Source organism: Aegilops tauschii, chromosome 2 (genome assembly GCF_002575655.3).
Source record: "Aegilops tauschii subsp. strangulata cultivar AL8/78 chromosome 2, Aet v6.0, whole genome shotgun sequence".
Lineage (NCBI taxonomy): Eukaryota > Viridiplantae > Streptophyta > Magnoliopsida > Poales > Poaceae > Aegilops > Aegilops tauschii.
The window spans coordinates 161604509-161620418 of NC_053036.3; positions in this window are offsets into that span (position 1 = coordinate 161604509).

Genomic DNA, 15910 nt, shown 5'->3' on the forward strand with positions numbered 1-15910 from the left:
AAGAGAAAACTCAATCCATTACAAGAGAGTAGAGGGGGAGAAACATCATAAGATCCAACTATAATAGCAAAGCTCGCGATACATCAAGATCGTATCACCTCAAGAACACGAGAGAGAGAGAGAGATCAAACACATAGCTACTGGTACATACCCTCAGCCCCGAGGGTGTACTCCCTCCTCATCATGGAGAGCGCCGGGATGATGAAGATGGCCACCGGTGAGGGATCCCCCCTCCGGCAGGGTGCCGGAACAGGGTCCCGATTGGTTTTTGGTGGCTACAGAGGCTTGCGGCGGCGGAACTCCCGATCTATTCTGCTCCCCAATGTTTTTAGGGTATATGGATATATATAGGCGAAAGAAGTCGATCAGGGGAGCCACGAGGGGCCCACGAGGGTGGGGGGCGCGCCCAGGGGCAGGCGCGCCTCCCTGCCTCGTGGCCACCTCGAAGCTTCCCTGACTTCAACTCCAAGTCTCCTGGATCACGTTCGTTCCAAAAATCACGCTCCCGAAGGTTTCATTCCGTTTGGACTCCGTTTGATATTCCTTTTCTGCGAAACACTGAAATAAGGAAAAAAAACAGAAACTGGCACTGGGCTCTGGGTTAATAGGTTAGTCCCAAAAATAATATAAAAGTGCATAGTAAAGCGCATTAAACATCCAAGATGGATAATATAATAGCATGAATACTTCATAAATTATAGATACGTTGGAGACGTATCAGCATCCCCAAGCTTAATTCATGCTCGTCCTCGAGTAGGTAAATGATAAAAGAAATAATTTATGAAGTGTGAATGCTAGTAGGTGCATAAGTTTGATCAATGATAATTTCAATCACCTTTTCTAGCATCATTATATGTCATAACAGTAGCTCAACTCATAGAACTTTTCATGATCAAGTAACAAGCTATTCACATATTAAAGTATAGATCATAAACTTTCTTGAAAACTAACAAACCGTGTTATTAGTCATCAAACAATTACAATTCATCTTATTTTCAGGAAGAGTCTATGTCAGAGCTTTGATTTAGCAAATCCCACATACTCAACTATCATATAGTCTTCCATGATTGCTACCACTCAAAGCATATTTTTAGAACAAATAGCATCCATCGAACATAGAGAAAGATAGGGGCTTAATGTTTCGCCTCCCAACTTATTTATCATATAGATGATTGTCAACAATAATAATTCATGATCAAATATATTTGAATGACCATATATGCTTAGATCTTTCCATCACATGATGCTTGCCAACTAAAGAGTAGATTGAAATGAGAAGGAATACTACTAACGCTTGCATAAAAGTAAAAGATAGGCCCTTCGCAGAGGGAAGCAGGGATTTATAGAGGTGCCAGAGCTCGAAGCAAAAACAGAGATGAAAATAATTTTGAGAGGTATGCTTTCATTGTCAACATAACGACTAAGAGTTCCCAATATCTTCCATACTAGATACATTATAGGCGGTTCCCACGCAGAAAGGTAAAGTTTTTACTCCCCCTCCACCAACATTCACACTCCACGGCTTGTCCGAAACAACGGGTGCCGTCCAACTATCAACATTCCTGGGGGAGTTTTGTTTAAATTATTTGCGAATTTGTTTTTGATCTTTTGATCATAGGACTGGGCATCCCAGTTACCAGCCATTTTCTCGTGAATGATGAGCGGAGTCCACTCATCGTGAGAATAACCCACCTAGCATGGAAGATACTGACGGCCCCTAGTCGCTACATGAGCGATTCGGGCATACAAAACAGATTATTATTTGAAGGTTTAGAGTTTGTCACATGCAAATTTACTTGGAACGGCAGGTAAATGCCGCATATAGGTAGATATGGTGGACACTCATGGAATAAACTTGGTTCAAGGAATTTGGATGCACAAGCAGTATTCCCACTTAGTACAGATATTTTGGCTAGCAAAGGATTCTAAATAGCAAGCACCACATGTTAGAGGATCCATAACAATATAACTTCTATACAAATATACCCAAGCATAGCTCATTATGTTGTCTTCCTTGTCCAACTTCAACTAATTTGCTCAGGTTTGAAAATAATTAATGGGGATCACAATCATAGAAGATGTCCAAGATAGTATATTTATATGTGAAATCTCTCTTCCTTCAATATTCTTTCATGAATTGTTCAAGTGACCAATACAATGTTTACTAACCTTCAAGAAATTTACCACCTCTACTTCTTATATGTAAAGTCATTACTCCCCATGGGATAAGCATATGAAACATGTATAATTTCAGATTTATGATATTCAATTCATTCAACCATTTACTCATAGGATATAAGTGAAGCACACGAGTAAATGACAAACTACTCCAAAAAGATATAAGTGAAGATCAATGAGTAGTTAAATAATTATTTAGCTATGTGAAGACTCTCCCATTTAATAATTTCAGATCTTAGTATTTTATTAAAACAGCAAGCAAAGCTAAAGAAAATGACATTCTAAGAATGGCAAACATCACGTGAAGAAGCAAAAACTTAGGATCAACCGAAACTAACCGACAGTTGTTGAAGAAGAAAGGTGGGATGCCAACCGGGGCATCCCCAAGCTTAGACGCTTGAGACTTCTTGAAATATTATCTTGGGATGCCTTGGGCATCCCCAAGCTTGAGCTTTTGTGTCTCCTTAATTCCTCTTATATCACGGTCTCCCTAACTCTCAAAAGCTTCATCCACACAAAACGCAACAAGGACTCGTGAGATAAGTTAGTATAAACCAATGCAAAAACCTTATCATACTCTACTGTAGCAAATCACTAAAATTATTATTCAACATTGCATACTAAATGCCTCTGCATATTTAATAGTCCTATCCTCAAATAGAATCATTAAACAAGCAACCATATGCAAACAATGCAAACATAACAGCAATCTGCCTAAACAAGACAGTCTGTAAAGAATGCAGCAAGATCCATACTTCCCTAGCTCCAAAAATTATGAAATAAAATTCCCACTGTAGTAAATTTATCAGAGATTATTATGCAAAAGGTTTCAACATTTTATCACATTCTGACTTTTCTAGGGAATTTTTGTAACAGCGGTAAACTTTCTGTTTTCAAACAGCAACATGTAGACTTGTAAAATAGGCATAGTAAAGGCTATCAATGCCACTTTTATTGAAATAAAAGATGCAAAACATTGTTATAAATAACAGCAAGCAAAACCTAACAAAATAAATTGATGCTCCAAGAAAAACACATATCATGTGGTGAATAAAAATATAGCTCCAAGTAAAGTTACCAATGAACGAAGGCGAAAGAGGGGATGCCTTCCGGGGCATCCCCAAGCTTAGGATCTTGGTTGTCCTTGAATATTACCTTGGGGTGCCTTGGGCATCCCCAAGCTTAGGCTCTTGCCACTCCTTATTCCATAGTCCATCGAATCTTTACCCAAAACTTGAAAACTTCACAACACAAAACTCAACAGAAAATCTCATGAGCTCTGTTAGCGAAAGAAAACAAACCACCACTTAAAAGTACTGTAATGAACTCATTCTTTATTTGTATAGGTGTTAAATCTACTGTATTCCAACTTCTCTATGGTTTATAAACTATTTTACTAGCCATAGATTCATCAAAATAAGCAAACAACACACGGAAAACAGAATCTGTCTAAAACAGAACAGTCTGTAGTAATCTGTATCAAACGTATACTTCTGGAACTCAGAAAAATCTACCAAAATAGGACGACCTAGAAATTTTTTATTGATCTACTGCAATTGGAATCAGTATTTTATCACTTTCTGGTGATTTTTAACAATTCTGGGACTGAGCGCAAAGTTTCTGTTTTTACAGCAAGATCAAATTAACTATCACCGTAGGTTATCCCATAGGTCTTACTTGGCACAAACACTAATTAAAACATAAAACCACATCTAACCAGAGGATAGATGATTTATTTATTACTAAACAGGAACAAAAAGCAAGGAACAAAATTTAAAATTGGGTTGCCTCCCAACAAGCGCTTACGTTTAACGTCCCTAGCTAGGCATGATGATTTCAATGATGCTCACATAAAAGATAAGAATTGAAACATAAAGAGAGCATCATGAAGAATATGACTAGCACATTTAAGTCTAACCCACTTCCTATGCATAGGGATTTTGTGAGCAAACAACTTATGGGAATAATAATCAACTAGCATAGGAAGGCAAAACAAGCATAACTTCAAAACCTTAAGCACATAGAGAGGAAACTTGATATTATTGCAATTCCTAGAAGCATATATTACTCCCTCATAATAATTTTCAGTAGCGTCATGAATGAATTCAACAATATAACCAGCACCTAAAGCATTCTTTTCATGACATACTTGCATAGAAAATTTACTACTCTCCACATAAGCAAAATTCTTCTCATTCGGAATGGTGAGAGTATCATAAGAGACTCGAATACGATAAATTGTTTCCACATTAAATGAGTAATGTTCAGAAAAAGGGTAATCATAATCATGACAAGTTTTATAAATATAATCATCACTACTCTTTATAGTATAAGTTTCATCACAATAATCATCATAAGTAGCAACTTTGTTCTCATCATAATCAATTGAAACCTCTTCCGAAATAGTGGATTCATCACTAAATAAAGTCATGACCTCTCCAAATACACTTTCATAATTATAACAATAAGATTCAACATCCTCCAAAATAGTGGGATCACTACTTCCTAAAGTTGACACTCTTCCAAACCCACTTTCATCAATATAATCATCATAAGTAGGAGGCATGCTATCATCATTACAAATTTGCATATCAAAACTTGGGAGACTAAAAATATCATCTTCATTAAACGTAGCATCCCCAAGCTTGGGACAAACATTAATTGCAGCAAATATATTCTCAAAAACATCATCTTCTTCAAACATAGCATCCCCAAGCTTGGGCCTTTTCATATCATAAGCATAATCACTCTCATCATTAATAGTATGGATAGCACCAATAGTATAGCAATTATCATCATCACGATGAGTAATAGGAGCAACATCATTTGGGGGGCGGGGGATACCTTTCTACCATTGCTTCTCCGTCTTTTGTTTTTCTTCTTCACATCATGTGTGGGTTCAATCCTCTTTTTGGAGCTCCTTATTGATGAGATTGGTTGGATAGAAGGCTCCTCCTCGTTACCTGATTCATCATAAGAAATAATAGGAGGATATTAGGAAGCCTCTTCCCTTTCATTAGTATTCTCTTCATCCTCTATTTGTTTTCTTGTCTTTATATAATTGGAAATATAAGGATTTTCAATGCAATTCACCGCACAATACATATAAATTTCTTCTAGATCAATATTGAGGAATTTCTCGAGGTTATATTCTGGAATGAACTTAGTTTGACGTTTCAATTCTTCGTAACCCAAAAGCAGACTAAGTTCATTATGATGTGCAAGGGAAATCAAGTCATCACAATTTTTGGACACGATTCGATCATGAAACAATTTGCATTTGATATTTAAATGACCATGTTTATTGCAAAGTTCACAAGTATGGCTAAGATATTTTAAATTTTCAGCACTAACATTTAGCCTCTCTTGCAACCATTTAGTTTCTAAGTACTTGTGCCTCTTACAAAATCTATCTTCCCTTTTTGGTATGTATTTGCAAACTCTATGCACTCCACAAAAATCGACATGCTTATAAGAGATATTTTCATCATGACTAGTGCAATCATCATTAGTACCATGGACATTGAAGGAGTTCATACTAACAACATTGCAATCATGCTCATCATTCAAAGATTTAGTGCCAAACATTTTAATGCATTCTTCTTCTAACACTTTGGCACAATTTTCCTTTCCATCAAACTCACGAAAGATATTAAAAATATGAAGCGTATGAGGCAAACTCAATTCCATTTTTTGTAGTTTTCTTTTATAGACTAAACTAGTGATAGAACAAGAAACTAAAAGATTCGATTGCAAGATCTAAAGATATACCTTCAAGCACTAACCTCCCCGGCAATGGCGCCAGAAAAGAGCCTGATGTCTACTACGCAACCTTCTTCTTGTAGACGTTGTTGGGCCTCCAAGTGCAGAGGTTTGTAGGACAGTAGCAAATTTCCCTCAAGTGGATGACCTAAGGTTTACCAATTCATGGGAGGTGTAGGATGAAGGTGGTCTCTCTCAAACAACCCTGCAACCAAATAACAAAGAGTCTCTTGTGTCCCCAACACACCCAATACAATGGTAAATTGTATAGGTGCACTAGTTCGGCGAAGAGATGGTGATACAAGTGCAATATGGATGGTAGATATAGGTTTTTGTAATATGAAAATATAAAAACAGCAAGGTATCAAGTGATAAAAGTGAGCGTAAACGGTATTGCAATGCTAGGAAACAAGGCCTAGGGTTCATACTTTCACTAGTGCAAGTTCTCTCAACAATAATAACATAATTGGATCATATAACTATCCCTCAACATGCAACAAAGAGTCACTCCAAAGTCACTAATAGCGGAGAACAAACGAAGATATTATTGTAGGGTACGAAACCACCTCAAAGTTATTCTTTCTGATCGATCTGTTCAAGAGTCCGTAGTAAAATAACACGAAGCTATTCTTTCCGTTCGATCTATCATAGAGTTCGTACTAGAATAACACCTTAAGACACAAATTAACCAAAACCCTAATGTCACCTAGATACTCCAATGTCACCTCAAGTATCCGTGGGTATGATTATACGATATGCATCACACAATCTCAGATTCATCTATTCAACCAACACACAGAACCTCAAAGAGTGCCCCAAAGTTTCTACCGGAGAGTCAAGACGAAAACGTGTGCCAACCCCTATGCATAAGTTCACGAGGTCACGGAACCCGCAAGTTGATCACCAAAACATACATCAAGTAGATCACGTGATATCCCATTGTCACCACAGATAAGCACATGCAAGACATACATAAAGTGTTCTCAAATCCTTAAAGACTCAATCCGATAAGATAACTTCAAAGGGAAAACTCAATCCATTACAAGAGAGTAGAGGGGGAGAAACATCATAAGATCCAACTATAATAGCAAAGCTCGCGATACATCAAGATCGTATCACCTCAAGAACACGAGAGAGAGAGAGAGATCAAACACATAGCTACTGGTACATACCCTCAGCCCCGAGGGTGAACTACTCCCTCCTCGTCATGGAGAGCGCCGGGATGATGAAGATGGCCACCGGTGAGGGATCCCCCCTCCGGCAGGGTGCCGGAACAGGGTCCCGATTGGTTTTTGGTGGCTACAGAGGCTTGCGGCAGCGGAACTCCCGATCTATTCTGCTCCCCGATGTTTTTAGGGTACATGGATATATAGGCGAAAGAAGTCGGTCAGGGGAGCCACGAGGGGCCCACGAGGGTGGGGGGCGCGCCCAGGGGGGCAGGCGCGCCTCCCTGCCTCGTGGCCACCTCGAAGCTTCCCTGACTTCAACTCCAAGTCTCCTGGATCACGTTCATTCCAAAAATCATGCTCCTGAAGGTTTCATTCCGTTTGGACTCCGTTTGATATTCCTTTTCTGCGAAACACTGAAATAAGGGACAAAACAGAAACTGGCACTGGGCTATGGGTTAATAGGTTAGTCCCAAAAATAATATAGAAGTGCATAGTAAAGCCCATTAAACATCCAAGATGGATAATATAATAGCATGAATACTTCATAAATTATAGATACGTTGGAGACGTATCAGTGCCGACCACCAAGTAGACAATGAAGCTGGTTAGGCGAACCTGTAAAACATGTCACACTTCTGTTCCCTTTGCCACACGATATATGATGTCGGGCTCAAGGCGAGATTGTCATCCTTGTGCTAGCCCGACCTCTTTCTCGTTCCAGTGATGCCGACCACAAACCGGATTATCTCATAATCCTAATCGCATGGCCATGCTTATCTTGGTCGGATCACACGAGGGGCCCAGAGTATATCTCTCCTGATCGGAGGGGCGAATCCCATCTTGCTACACCATGTCTCGCAGCATGGGTCTGGACAAGCCTGAAACCTACCTTTGTAACTACCCAGTTACGGAGTAGCGTTTGGTTGGCCCAAAGCAGGTCTGTCACCATCCCGAGTACATGCGCCAGCTCAGGTCTTAGGACATAGAATGTATGTTGTACTAGAGACTCACAAATGACCTATCGCTGCGTCTCATAGTTGGGTCTGTCCGAGTCGGACCTTATCTCGACTCGGATCCGACTACGTCGAATCTGACTAGACCTTTCCAAGTCCATATTTTCCGGTTAGCATCAAATGCTCCATGGCTAGTGAGACCGAGCCATCGACTGTGTCATATGCTAGTCTAGTCGGGTGCGCGTCCACACAACCCTTTCGACTAGGGATCTTTTAGGACAGTCATCATACAATGCATAGTCCCACAAACAAGTCACGTACTTGCTGATACACATCATTGATAATGTCTAAGGACTATCTTTATTCATAAACACATAGGAAATATCATCATACATGATTGCCTCTAGGGCATATCTTCAATAGTCTCCCACTTGCACTAGAGTCAATCAAATAGACATCGAATGCCCATAGCTCTAACGTGCCCCTCATGCTTGGGTTGTGGAAGCGGCTTAGTCAACGGATCTGCAACATTTGAATCCATGTGAATTTTGCATAACTCTACATCACCATTCTTTACGATCTTTCGTATCAGGTGATATTTCCGATCTATGTGTTTGACCTTGTGGTGATTCTTCGGCTCCTTGGCTTGTGCGATGGCACCAGAATTATCACAATAAAGGTCCAACAGTTTTACCGATGCTGGGAAAATACCAAGATCATCCAGAAAATGCCGGATCCAAACACCTTCCTTTGGAGCTTCACAAGCCGCAATGTATTCGGCTTCTGTGGTAGAATCGGCCACCGTATCTTGCTTGGAACTCATCCAGCTCACTGGTCCTCCGTTCATGACGTACACGAATCCGGAATGTGATCGACAATCATCTCTGTCGGTTTGGAAACTAGCATCGGCGTAACCCCTTACGACGAGCTCTTCCTCACCTCCATAAACTAGGAAAATCTCTTTAGTCCTTTTCAGGTACTTCAAAATAGTCTTTACCGCTGCCCAGTGACTCTCACCTGGGTTGGCCTGGTATCTGCTTGTTAGGCTTATTGCAAAAGCAACATCAGGCCTTGTACATATCATGGCATACATGATGGATCCGATTGCCGAGGTGTGACGCCCTCGATTCAATCGTACACTAATCATACATGCAAATGTGTACGATCAAGATCAAGGACTCACGGGAAGATATCACAACACAACTCTAGACACAAATTAAAATAATACAAGCTTTATATTACAAGCCATGGGCCTCGAGGGCTCGAATACATAAGCTCGAAAACACAAGAGTCAGCGAAAGCAACAATATCTGAGTACAGACATAGGTTAGACAAGATTGCCTTAAGAAGGCTAGCACAAAAGCAACATCGATCGAAAAGGCAAGGCCTCCTGCCTGGGAGCCTCCTAACTACTCCTAGTCGTCGGCGGCCTCCACGTAGTAGTAAGCACCCTCATGGTAGTAGTAGTCGTCGGTGGTGTCGTCTGGCTCCTGGGCTCCGACATCTGGTTGCGTCAACCAAAAAGAAGAAGAAAGGGGGAAAAGGAGGAGCAAAGAAACCGTGAGTAATTATCCAAAGTACTCGCAAGCAAGGATCTACACTACATATGCATCGGTATCAATGAAAAGGGTTGTATCTGTGGACTGGACTGCAGAATGCCAGAAGAGAAGGGGAAAGCCTAGCCTATCGAAGACTAACATCTTCTGGAAACCACCATCTTGCAGCAACAGGAGGGAGTAGAGTAGCATAAAGTAAAGTAGTAGAAGTGTTATCAACCTCGGCCAGAGATCCTTTCTCGACTCCCTGTGAGAAAGCAATCCCAGAGCCATACTATCCATTTCTCATATCCATGTCTCATCTCAAGTATCCAGTTCTAGTTGTATCGATCGGGATACAACTCCAAGTGTCCGTTACCGTAGGACAGGCTATCGATAGATGTTTTTTTCCCTATAGGGGTGCACCAACTTACCCACCACGCTCGATTAACTCCGGCCGGACACACTTTCCTGGGTCATGCCCGGCCTCGGCCAAACAATACGCCGCAACCCGACCTAGGCTTAATAGAAAGGTCAACATGCCAGACTAAACCTATGCCCCCAGGGGTCATGGGCCATCGCCCTGGGAACTCCTGCACGTTGCGAACGCGGCCGGTGAGCAGACCTAGCTACCTCCTTAAAAAAGGCAGGTGCTTACCAGTCCAACCCGGCGCACGCCGCTCAGTCGCTGACGTCTATTAAGCTTCGGCTGATGCATACGACGCAGAACGCCCATACTATGCCCATGTGATGGTTAGTGCTATCAGGCCAGAGGCCCCTCGGATCAAATATCCAAATCGTAGTGGATTAGGAACGTGCGGTAACAAGCAGAGACTCACGAAAGATGTGACCCCATTGTCCCGTCTCGAGGACTTGCGGCAAGGGCTAGGAATGCCCGACCACGCCTCGTAATTATCTCGCGGGCACCCTCCAGGTCAACCCGTCTCCACATCACTCGCGGGTGCCCTCCAGGTCAACCCGTCTCCACATCACTCGCGGGTACCTCTCAGGGTCAACCCGCCTTTCCAAGCAACAGTTGTAAAGTCCAAGTATCCGTGTGTCCAAACATCAAGGGGAAAACCCGAGGAATCACCCCCGATGAATTCCACTCGATGTAATCATCAAGGTGAACGTAAGAGGAACCACCCCCGAGGTTCACACTTGAGGGGTTGCCCGACAGAGTCGTATCGGAAGTGGTTAAGGCGGAATCACCCACGATGACCACGACCGAATAGCTACACTACAGGGTTAACATCAGAAGTGCTGTAGAGGTCTCACCCTCGGCACTCGATAGTAACCCAGTAGTGTCGAGCAACTAAGGGGAAAGTGATGTGCGGTGCCGGGGCCTGGTCTTCGATCCCGTTGATCGGGTCTTCAATGATGAAGCAGGGGCAACAAGGACAAGGTGGGGGTCACTGATGGATCACTAACAAACCTATACTAAGCAGTTTAGGATAAGCAGGTAGGTAACAATAAGTAGGTTACAAAAGCAGGCTATGCATCAGAATAGGAGCAAACAATAACAGTAGCAAAATCTAATGCAAGCATGAGAGAATGGAATGGGCGATATCGGGATGATCAAAGGGGGGGCTTGCCTAGTTGCTCAGACGAGAAGGAGAGGTCGTCGGTGACGTAGTCGATTACAGGGGCATCAGCATCGTCACGGAGTCTACCGAAGAGGAGAGGGGGGAGAAACAATAAATACATAGTAAGCAAGTGCATAACAGGACAACAGGCAGAGCTAGATGTGTTCTAACGCGGTGCCACACGATACCGGCGAAGGGGGAAGTCAACCGGGAATGTTTTCCCGGTTCCGGACCTGTGTCAGACAGATGACCGAAGGGGGAAAGTTTCATGTTCAGATAGTTAGAGGCATCTGACATGTAAATGGGCCGCGTATTCGGGTTCGTCTCGTCATTCTAAGCAACTTTCATGTAGAAAGTTTTTCGATCCGAGCTACGGTTTAATTTCTATGTTTTTCCGAAGTTTTAAAGATATTCTGCAATTTAAATTAATTCGAAAATAATGAGTAAATGCTAGATGCACCCAGCACAGGGTACACAAAAGGGCACCCAGTGGCTGACAGGTGGACCAGGGGGTCCCGGTTGACCAGTCAATGTTTGACTGGTCAACACGGGGTGGTGCCCCCTGTCATAGGCCCATTTGATTAACTAGTTAGATAGTTAGATTAAGCAAGTAATTAGTTTAAGTAAACCTAATTAACTAAGTTAATTAATTAATTAATTAATATTTTTATAAACATTTTTTTAAAAACCTTTTATTTTAAGAAAAAGAGGCTGGTGGGGCCTACTGGGCAGTGTCCCATAGGCCATAGCGGGCGCGGGCTAATGGGCGCGCAGGTGCGGCGCCCGTGTGCTCGGGCGCCCAGGAGGGCGGGCGCCGGCGGATGCAGGTGGCGGCGTGGGGAACGGCGGCAGGAACGCAACGTGCGTCGGCCGACAGCAGGGGGTGGTGGCCGGCGCGGTGAGGCTAGGGGCGGGGCGAGCGGGCTGCGGCGTCGCAGCAGCGCAGGCGAGGCGGCGCGCGAGGGGGAGGCGGCAAGGGCGGACTCGGCGGGTTAGCGCGGTGAGCGGCGGTGCGACACATGCGGTGCAGCAGAGGACGATGGGGGGCGAAGCTGGGCGAGGGCGCAGCCGGGCGGAGCCGTCGCGGCCGGGCACGGCGCAGGCGGCAGCAGCGGCATCGGCGCGACAACAAGCAGTGGTCGGCGGTCGCAGCATCAGTAGCGGTAGCAGCATGCAGCAGCAGCGACAGAGCCGACAACGGGCGCAGGAGGAGGCGGGGCGCGGTCGAGCGCGCGCGAGGCGCAACCATGCGCAGGCGGGCGCGGCCAGGGTGCTCCGGCGGGCGCGCGCGGAAAGCTCCGGCGCCCTTGGGCAACAACAACCATGACGGCAGGCGGCATTAACAGTAGCAGCAGCACTCGTAGGAGAGCAGAGCAGCGGGAGCAAGCGGGAGAGGGCGCCGCAGGCGTGCGAGCGCGGGCAAGGGCAACGGCAGCCGCAGGTAGCAGCAGCGGGCAACGCGGGCGCAGCAGAAGCAAAACGCACACGTACGCGGGAGGTCGGGGCTCGTGGGGAACGGTGCTAGGGGACAATATTAAAGGCGGGAACATAGGGGCAAATACGCCTTGCTCACATCGGTGACGAGGAGCATCTCGGGGCAGCCTGAGGTGGTCGAGGCGCGGCGAACCGATGACGACGCCGTGCAGCTGCCGAAGAAGAGGACGAAGACGAAGGGGGTGGTGTAGAACGCTCCAGCTCGAACGGGTGGTCTTAGTCGAAGCATTCAAGCGCGGCGGAGCTCCAGGAAAAGTTTCAGCCGGCCAGGACAGCGGTGGCCGCGTGGACGGAGGTTGCTATGGCGGCGACGACGTCGATTTTGTGCGTGAGAGGGCGGAGCGGCGCGGGGAGGGAAAAAAAAGAGAGCTAGGGTTCGCCATCGAGGTCGGGTGCGGTCTTGTAGACATCGAGGAGCTCTGGATGGCCTGCACGTGGCCGATCCACGGCGTGGACGGGCGCACGGTGGCCACCGAGCCTCCTGTGAACAGGAGGTGGGAGAAAAGGTGGAGGTGGGCTAGGCCTGCACTGTGGACTAAGGTCCAGCTGCACTATGGCCTTCTCCTTTTATACTTTCTAACTTATGTTTTACTTTTTCTTCAATGTTTTGCATTTAAAAAATTCATACCAAATAAATTTAGTTGACTATGAAAACTTGTCACATAAATATTAGTTATTATTTTGGAGAGGCCTACAACGTTTCAAGTCAAATGGAACTACATAAACATTTGTTTATTCCGAAACGGTTATTTTTGTTGCTGTCGGACCACTTTATATTTTATTAGGGATTAATTGGAGAGTCAAAAGATGTTGGTTACATCACAGCAATGATCAGGGGAAATTATAGAATAGTGGGAACATTTTTGTTTTATTGTTTTATAAAATTATAATTTGACTTGGCATTAGAATTTGGATTTGAGTTTGGTTTGAAGCAAAGTGAGGATTAGCAAAAATTATGATGACATAGCATCATTAGGCATGAGATTCCTGTAGCATGACACCGGGGTGTTACACGAGGCATACGGAATCCTACTCATCCTGCTTCGCTCATCAGATGTCGAAGGACTTTGAGTCTCGCTTAGCCTTATACCATGTGAGAGTGGCAAGAACCCTTTCTTCGCCTCACTCATGTTGAACCGCTTCAACACTTTATCTATGTACGTGCTCTGGCTTAAGCCGAGCAGCCTCCTCGATCTATCTCTATAGATCTTAATGCCTAAAATATACACTGCCTCACCAAGGTCTTTCATCGAAAACTTGCCATTCAATGACTCCTTGACCGAGTTCAGCATCGAAACATCGTTCCCGATCAACAATATGTCATCCACATATAAGATCAAAAACACTATCGAGCTCCCACTTAACTTCTTGTATAAACAAGCATCCTCTTCGCTTTTGATGAAACCAAGACCAGTGACGACCTCATCAAAACGAATATTCCAGCTCCGAGATGCTTGCCTCAACCCATAAATGGATCTCTTGAGCTTGCATACCTTACTAGCGCTAGTCGGATCGACAAAACCCTCGGGTTGTATCATATACACGTCCTCGGTTAAATTTCTGTGAAGGAAAGCCGTCTTGACATCCATCTGCCATATCTCGTAATCGAAATATGCAGCTATAGCTAGTACGATCCTCACTGACTTCACCATCGCTACCGACGAGTAAGTCTCGTTGTAGTCAATTCCTTGAACTTGTCCATAACCCTTAGCGACAAGCCGAGCTTTGTGGATCTGAACATTTCCATCCACATCGGTTTTCTTCTTAAAGACCCATTTGCAACCAATGGCTGTTACGCCAGGCGGCGGATCAACCAAGTCCCAGACTTGATTCTCATCCATGGACTTTAACTCGGATCTCATGGCCTCCAGCCATGCCTCGGAATCTGGGCTCACCATCGCTTCCGCATATGTGGCCGGCTCGTCGCTTTCTAGCAACAATACATCACGCACTCTGCGCAATCTTTCCGACCTTCGTGGTTCCGGTGCCGCTTCCACTACGGATTCCCTGACTGACTCCGGTATGATCTCATCACCAGCCGAGCCGTCCCCGAGTGGTCCTCGAATTTCTTTGAGTCGGACCGTCCTCCTGACTGAGAAACTCTTTCTCAAGGAAAACCCCGTTCCGAGCAACAAACACTTTGTTCTCTTCCCGGTTGTAGAAGCTATATCCCAAGGTTTCCCTCGGATATCCCACGAATATGCATTTATCCGACTTGGGTGTAAGCTTGTCTGACATAAGTCGCTTGACAAGTGCTTCACCACCCAAAATCTTTAGAAAAGACAAACTGGGAGTCTTCCCTGTCCACATCTCATGTGGTGTCTTGTCTACGGATTTTGATGGTACCCTGTTAAGTGTGAAAGCTGCAGTTTCTTGAGCGTATCCCCAGAATGACAAGGGTAAATCTGATTTGCTCATCATAGACCAGACCATGTCCAACAAGGTCCTATTCCTCTGTTCCGACACGCCGTTTCTCTGTGGCGTACCTGGAGGTGTGAGCTGAGGTACTATACCTCGGCTTTTCAGATGATCATCAAACTCCTGGTTCATGTACTCACCTCCACGATCAGATCATAGAAGCTTTATAGTCTTGCCGAGCTAATTCCCAACCTCATTCTGAAACTCTTTGAACTTTTCGAAAGTTTCCGACTTGTGCCTCATCAAATAGATATATCCATATCTACTCAAGTCGTCGGTAAAAGTCACGAAGTACTGATAGCCACCTCTGGCAGTTGTGCTCATTGGACCACACACATCACTGTGTATAAGCTCCAACAGCTCGGACGCCCTCTCGCAACTCTTTATGAAAGGAGACTTAGTCATCTTGCCGAGCAAGCATGATTCACATGTCTCGAACGACCCGAAGTCGGACAAAGTTAGGAGCCCATCATCATGGAGCTTCTTCATGCGTTTTAGACTAATGTGTCCAAGCCGGCAATGCCAGAAGTATGTCGGATTTATCCCATTAGGCTTATGCCTCTCGACATTCACGTTATAGACCGATTCCAGTTCTAGATTCAATATGAATAGCCCATCAACAATGGGTGCATAGCCGTGGAACATACCATTCAAATAAAGCGAACAACCATTGTCCTTTAAATTGAATTCATAACCCTGACTCATCAAACATGAGGCAGAAATAATGTTCCGACTAAGTGCAGGAATGTAATAACAATTATTCAATTCCAAAATAAATCCAGTAGGAAGCTGGAGCTGCATCGTGCCGACCTTCA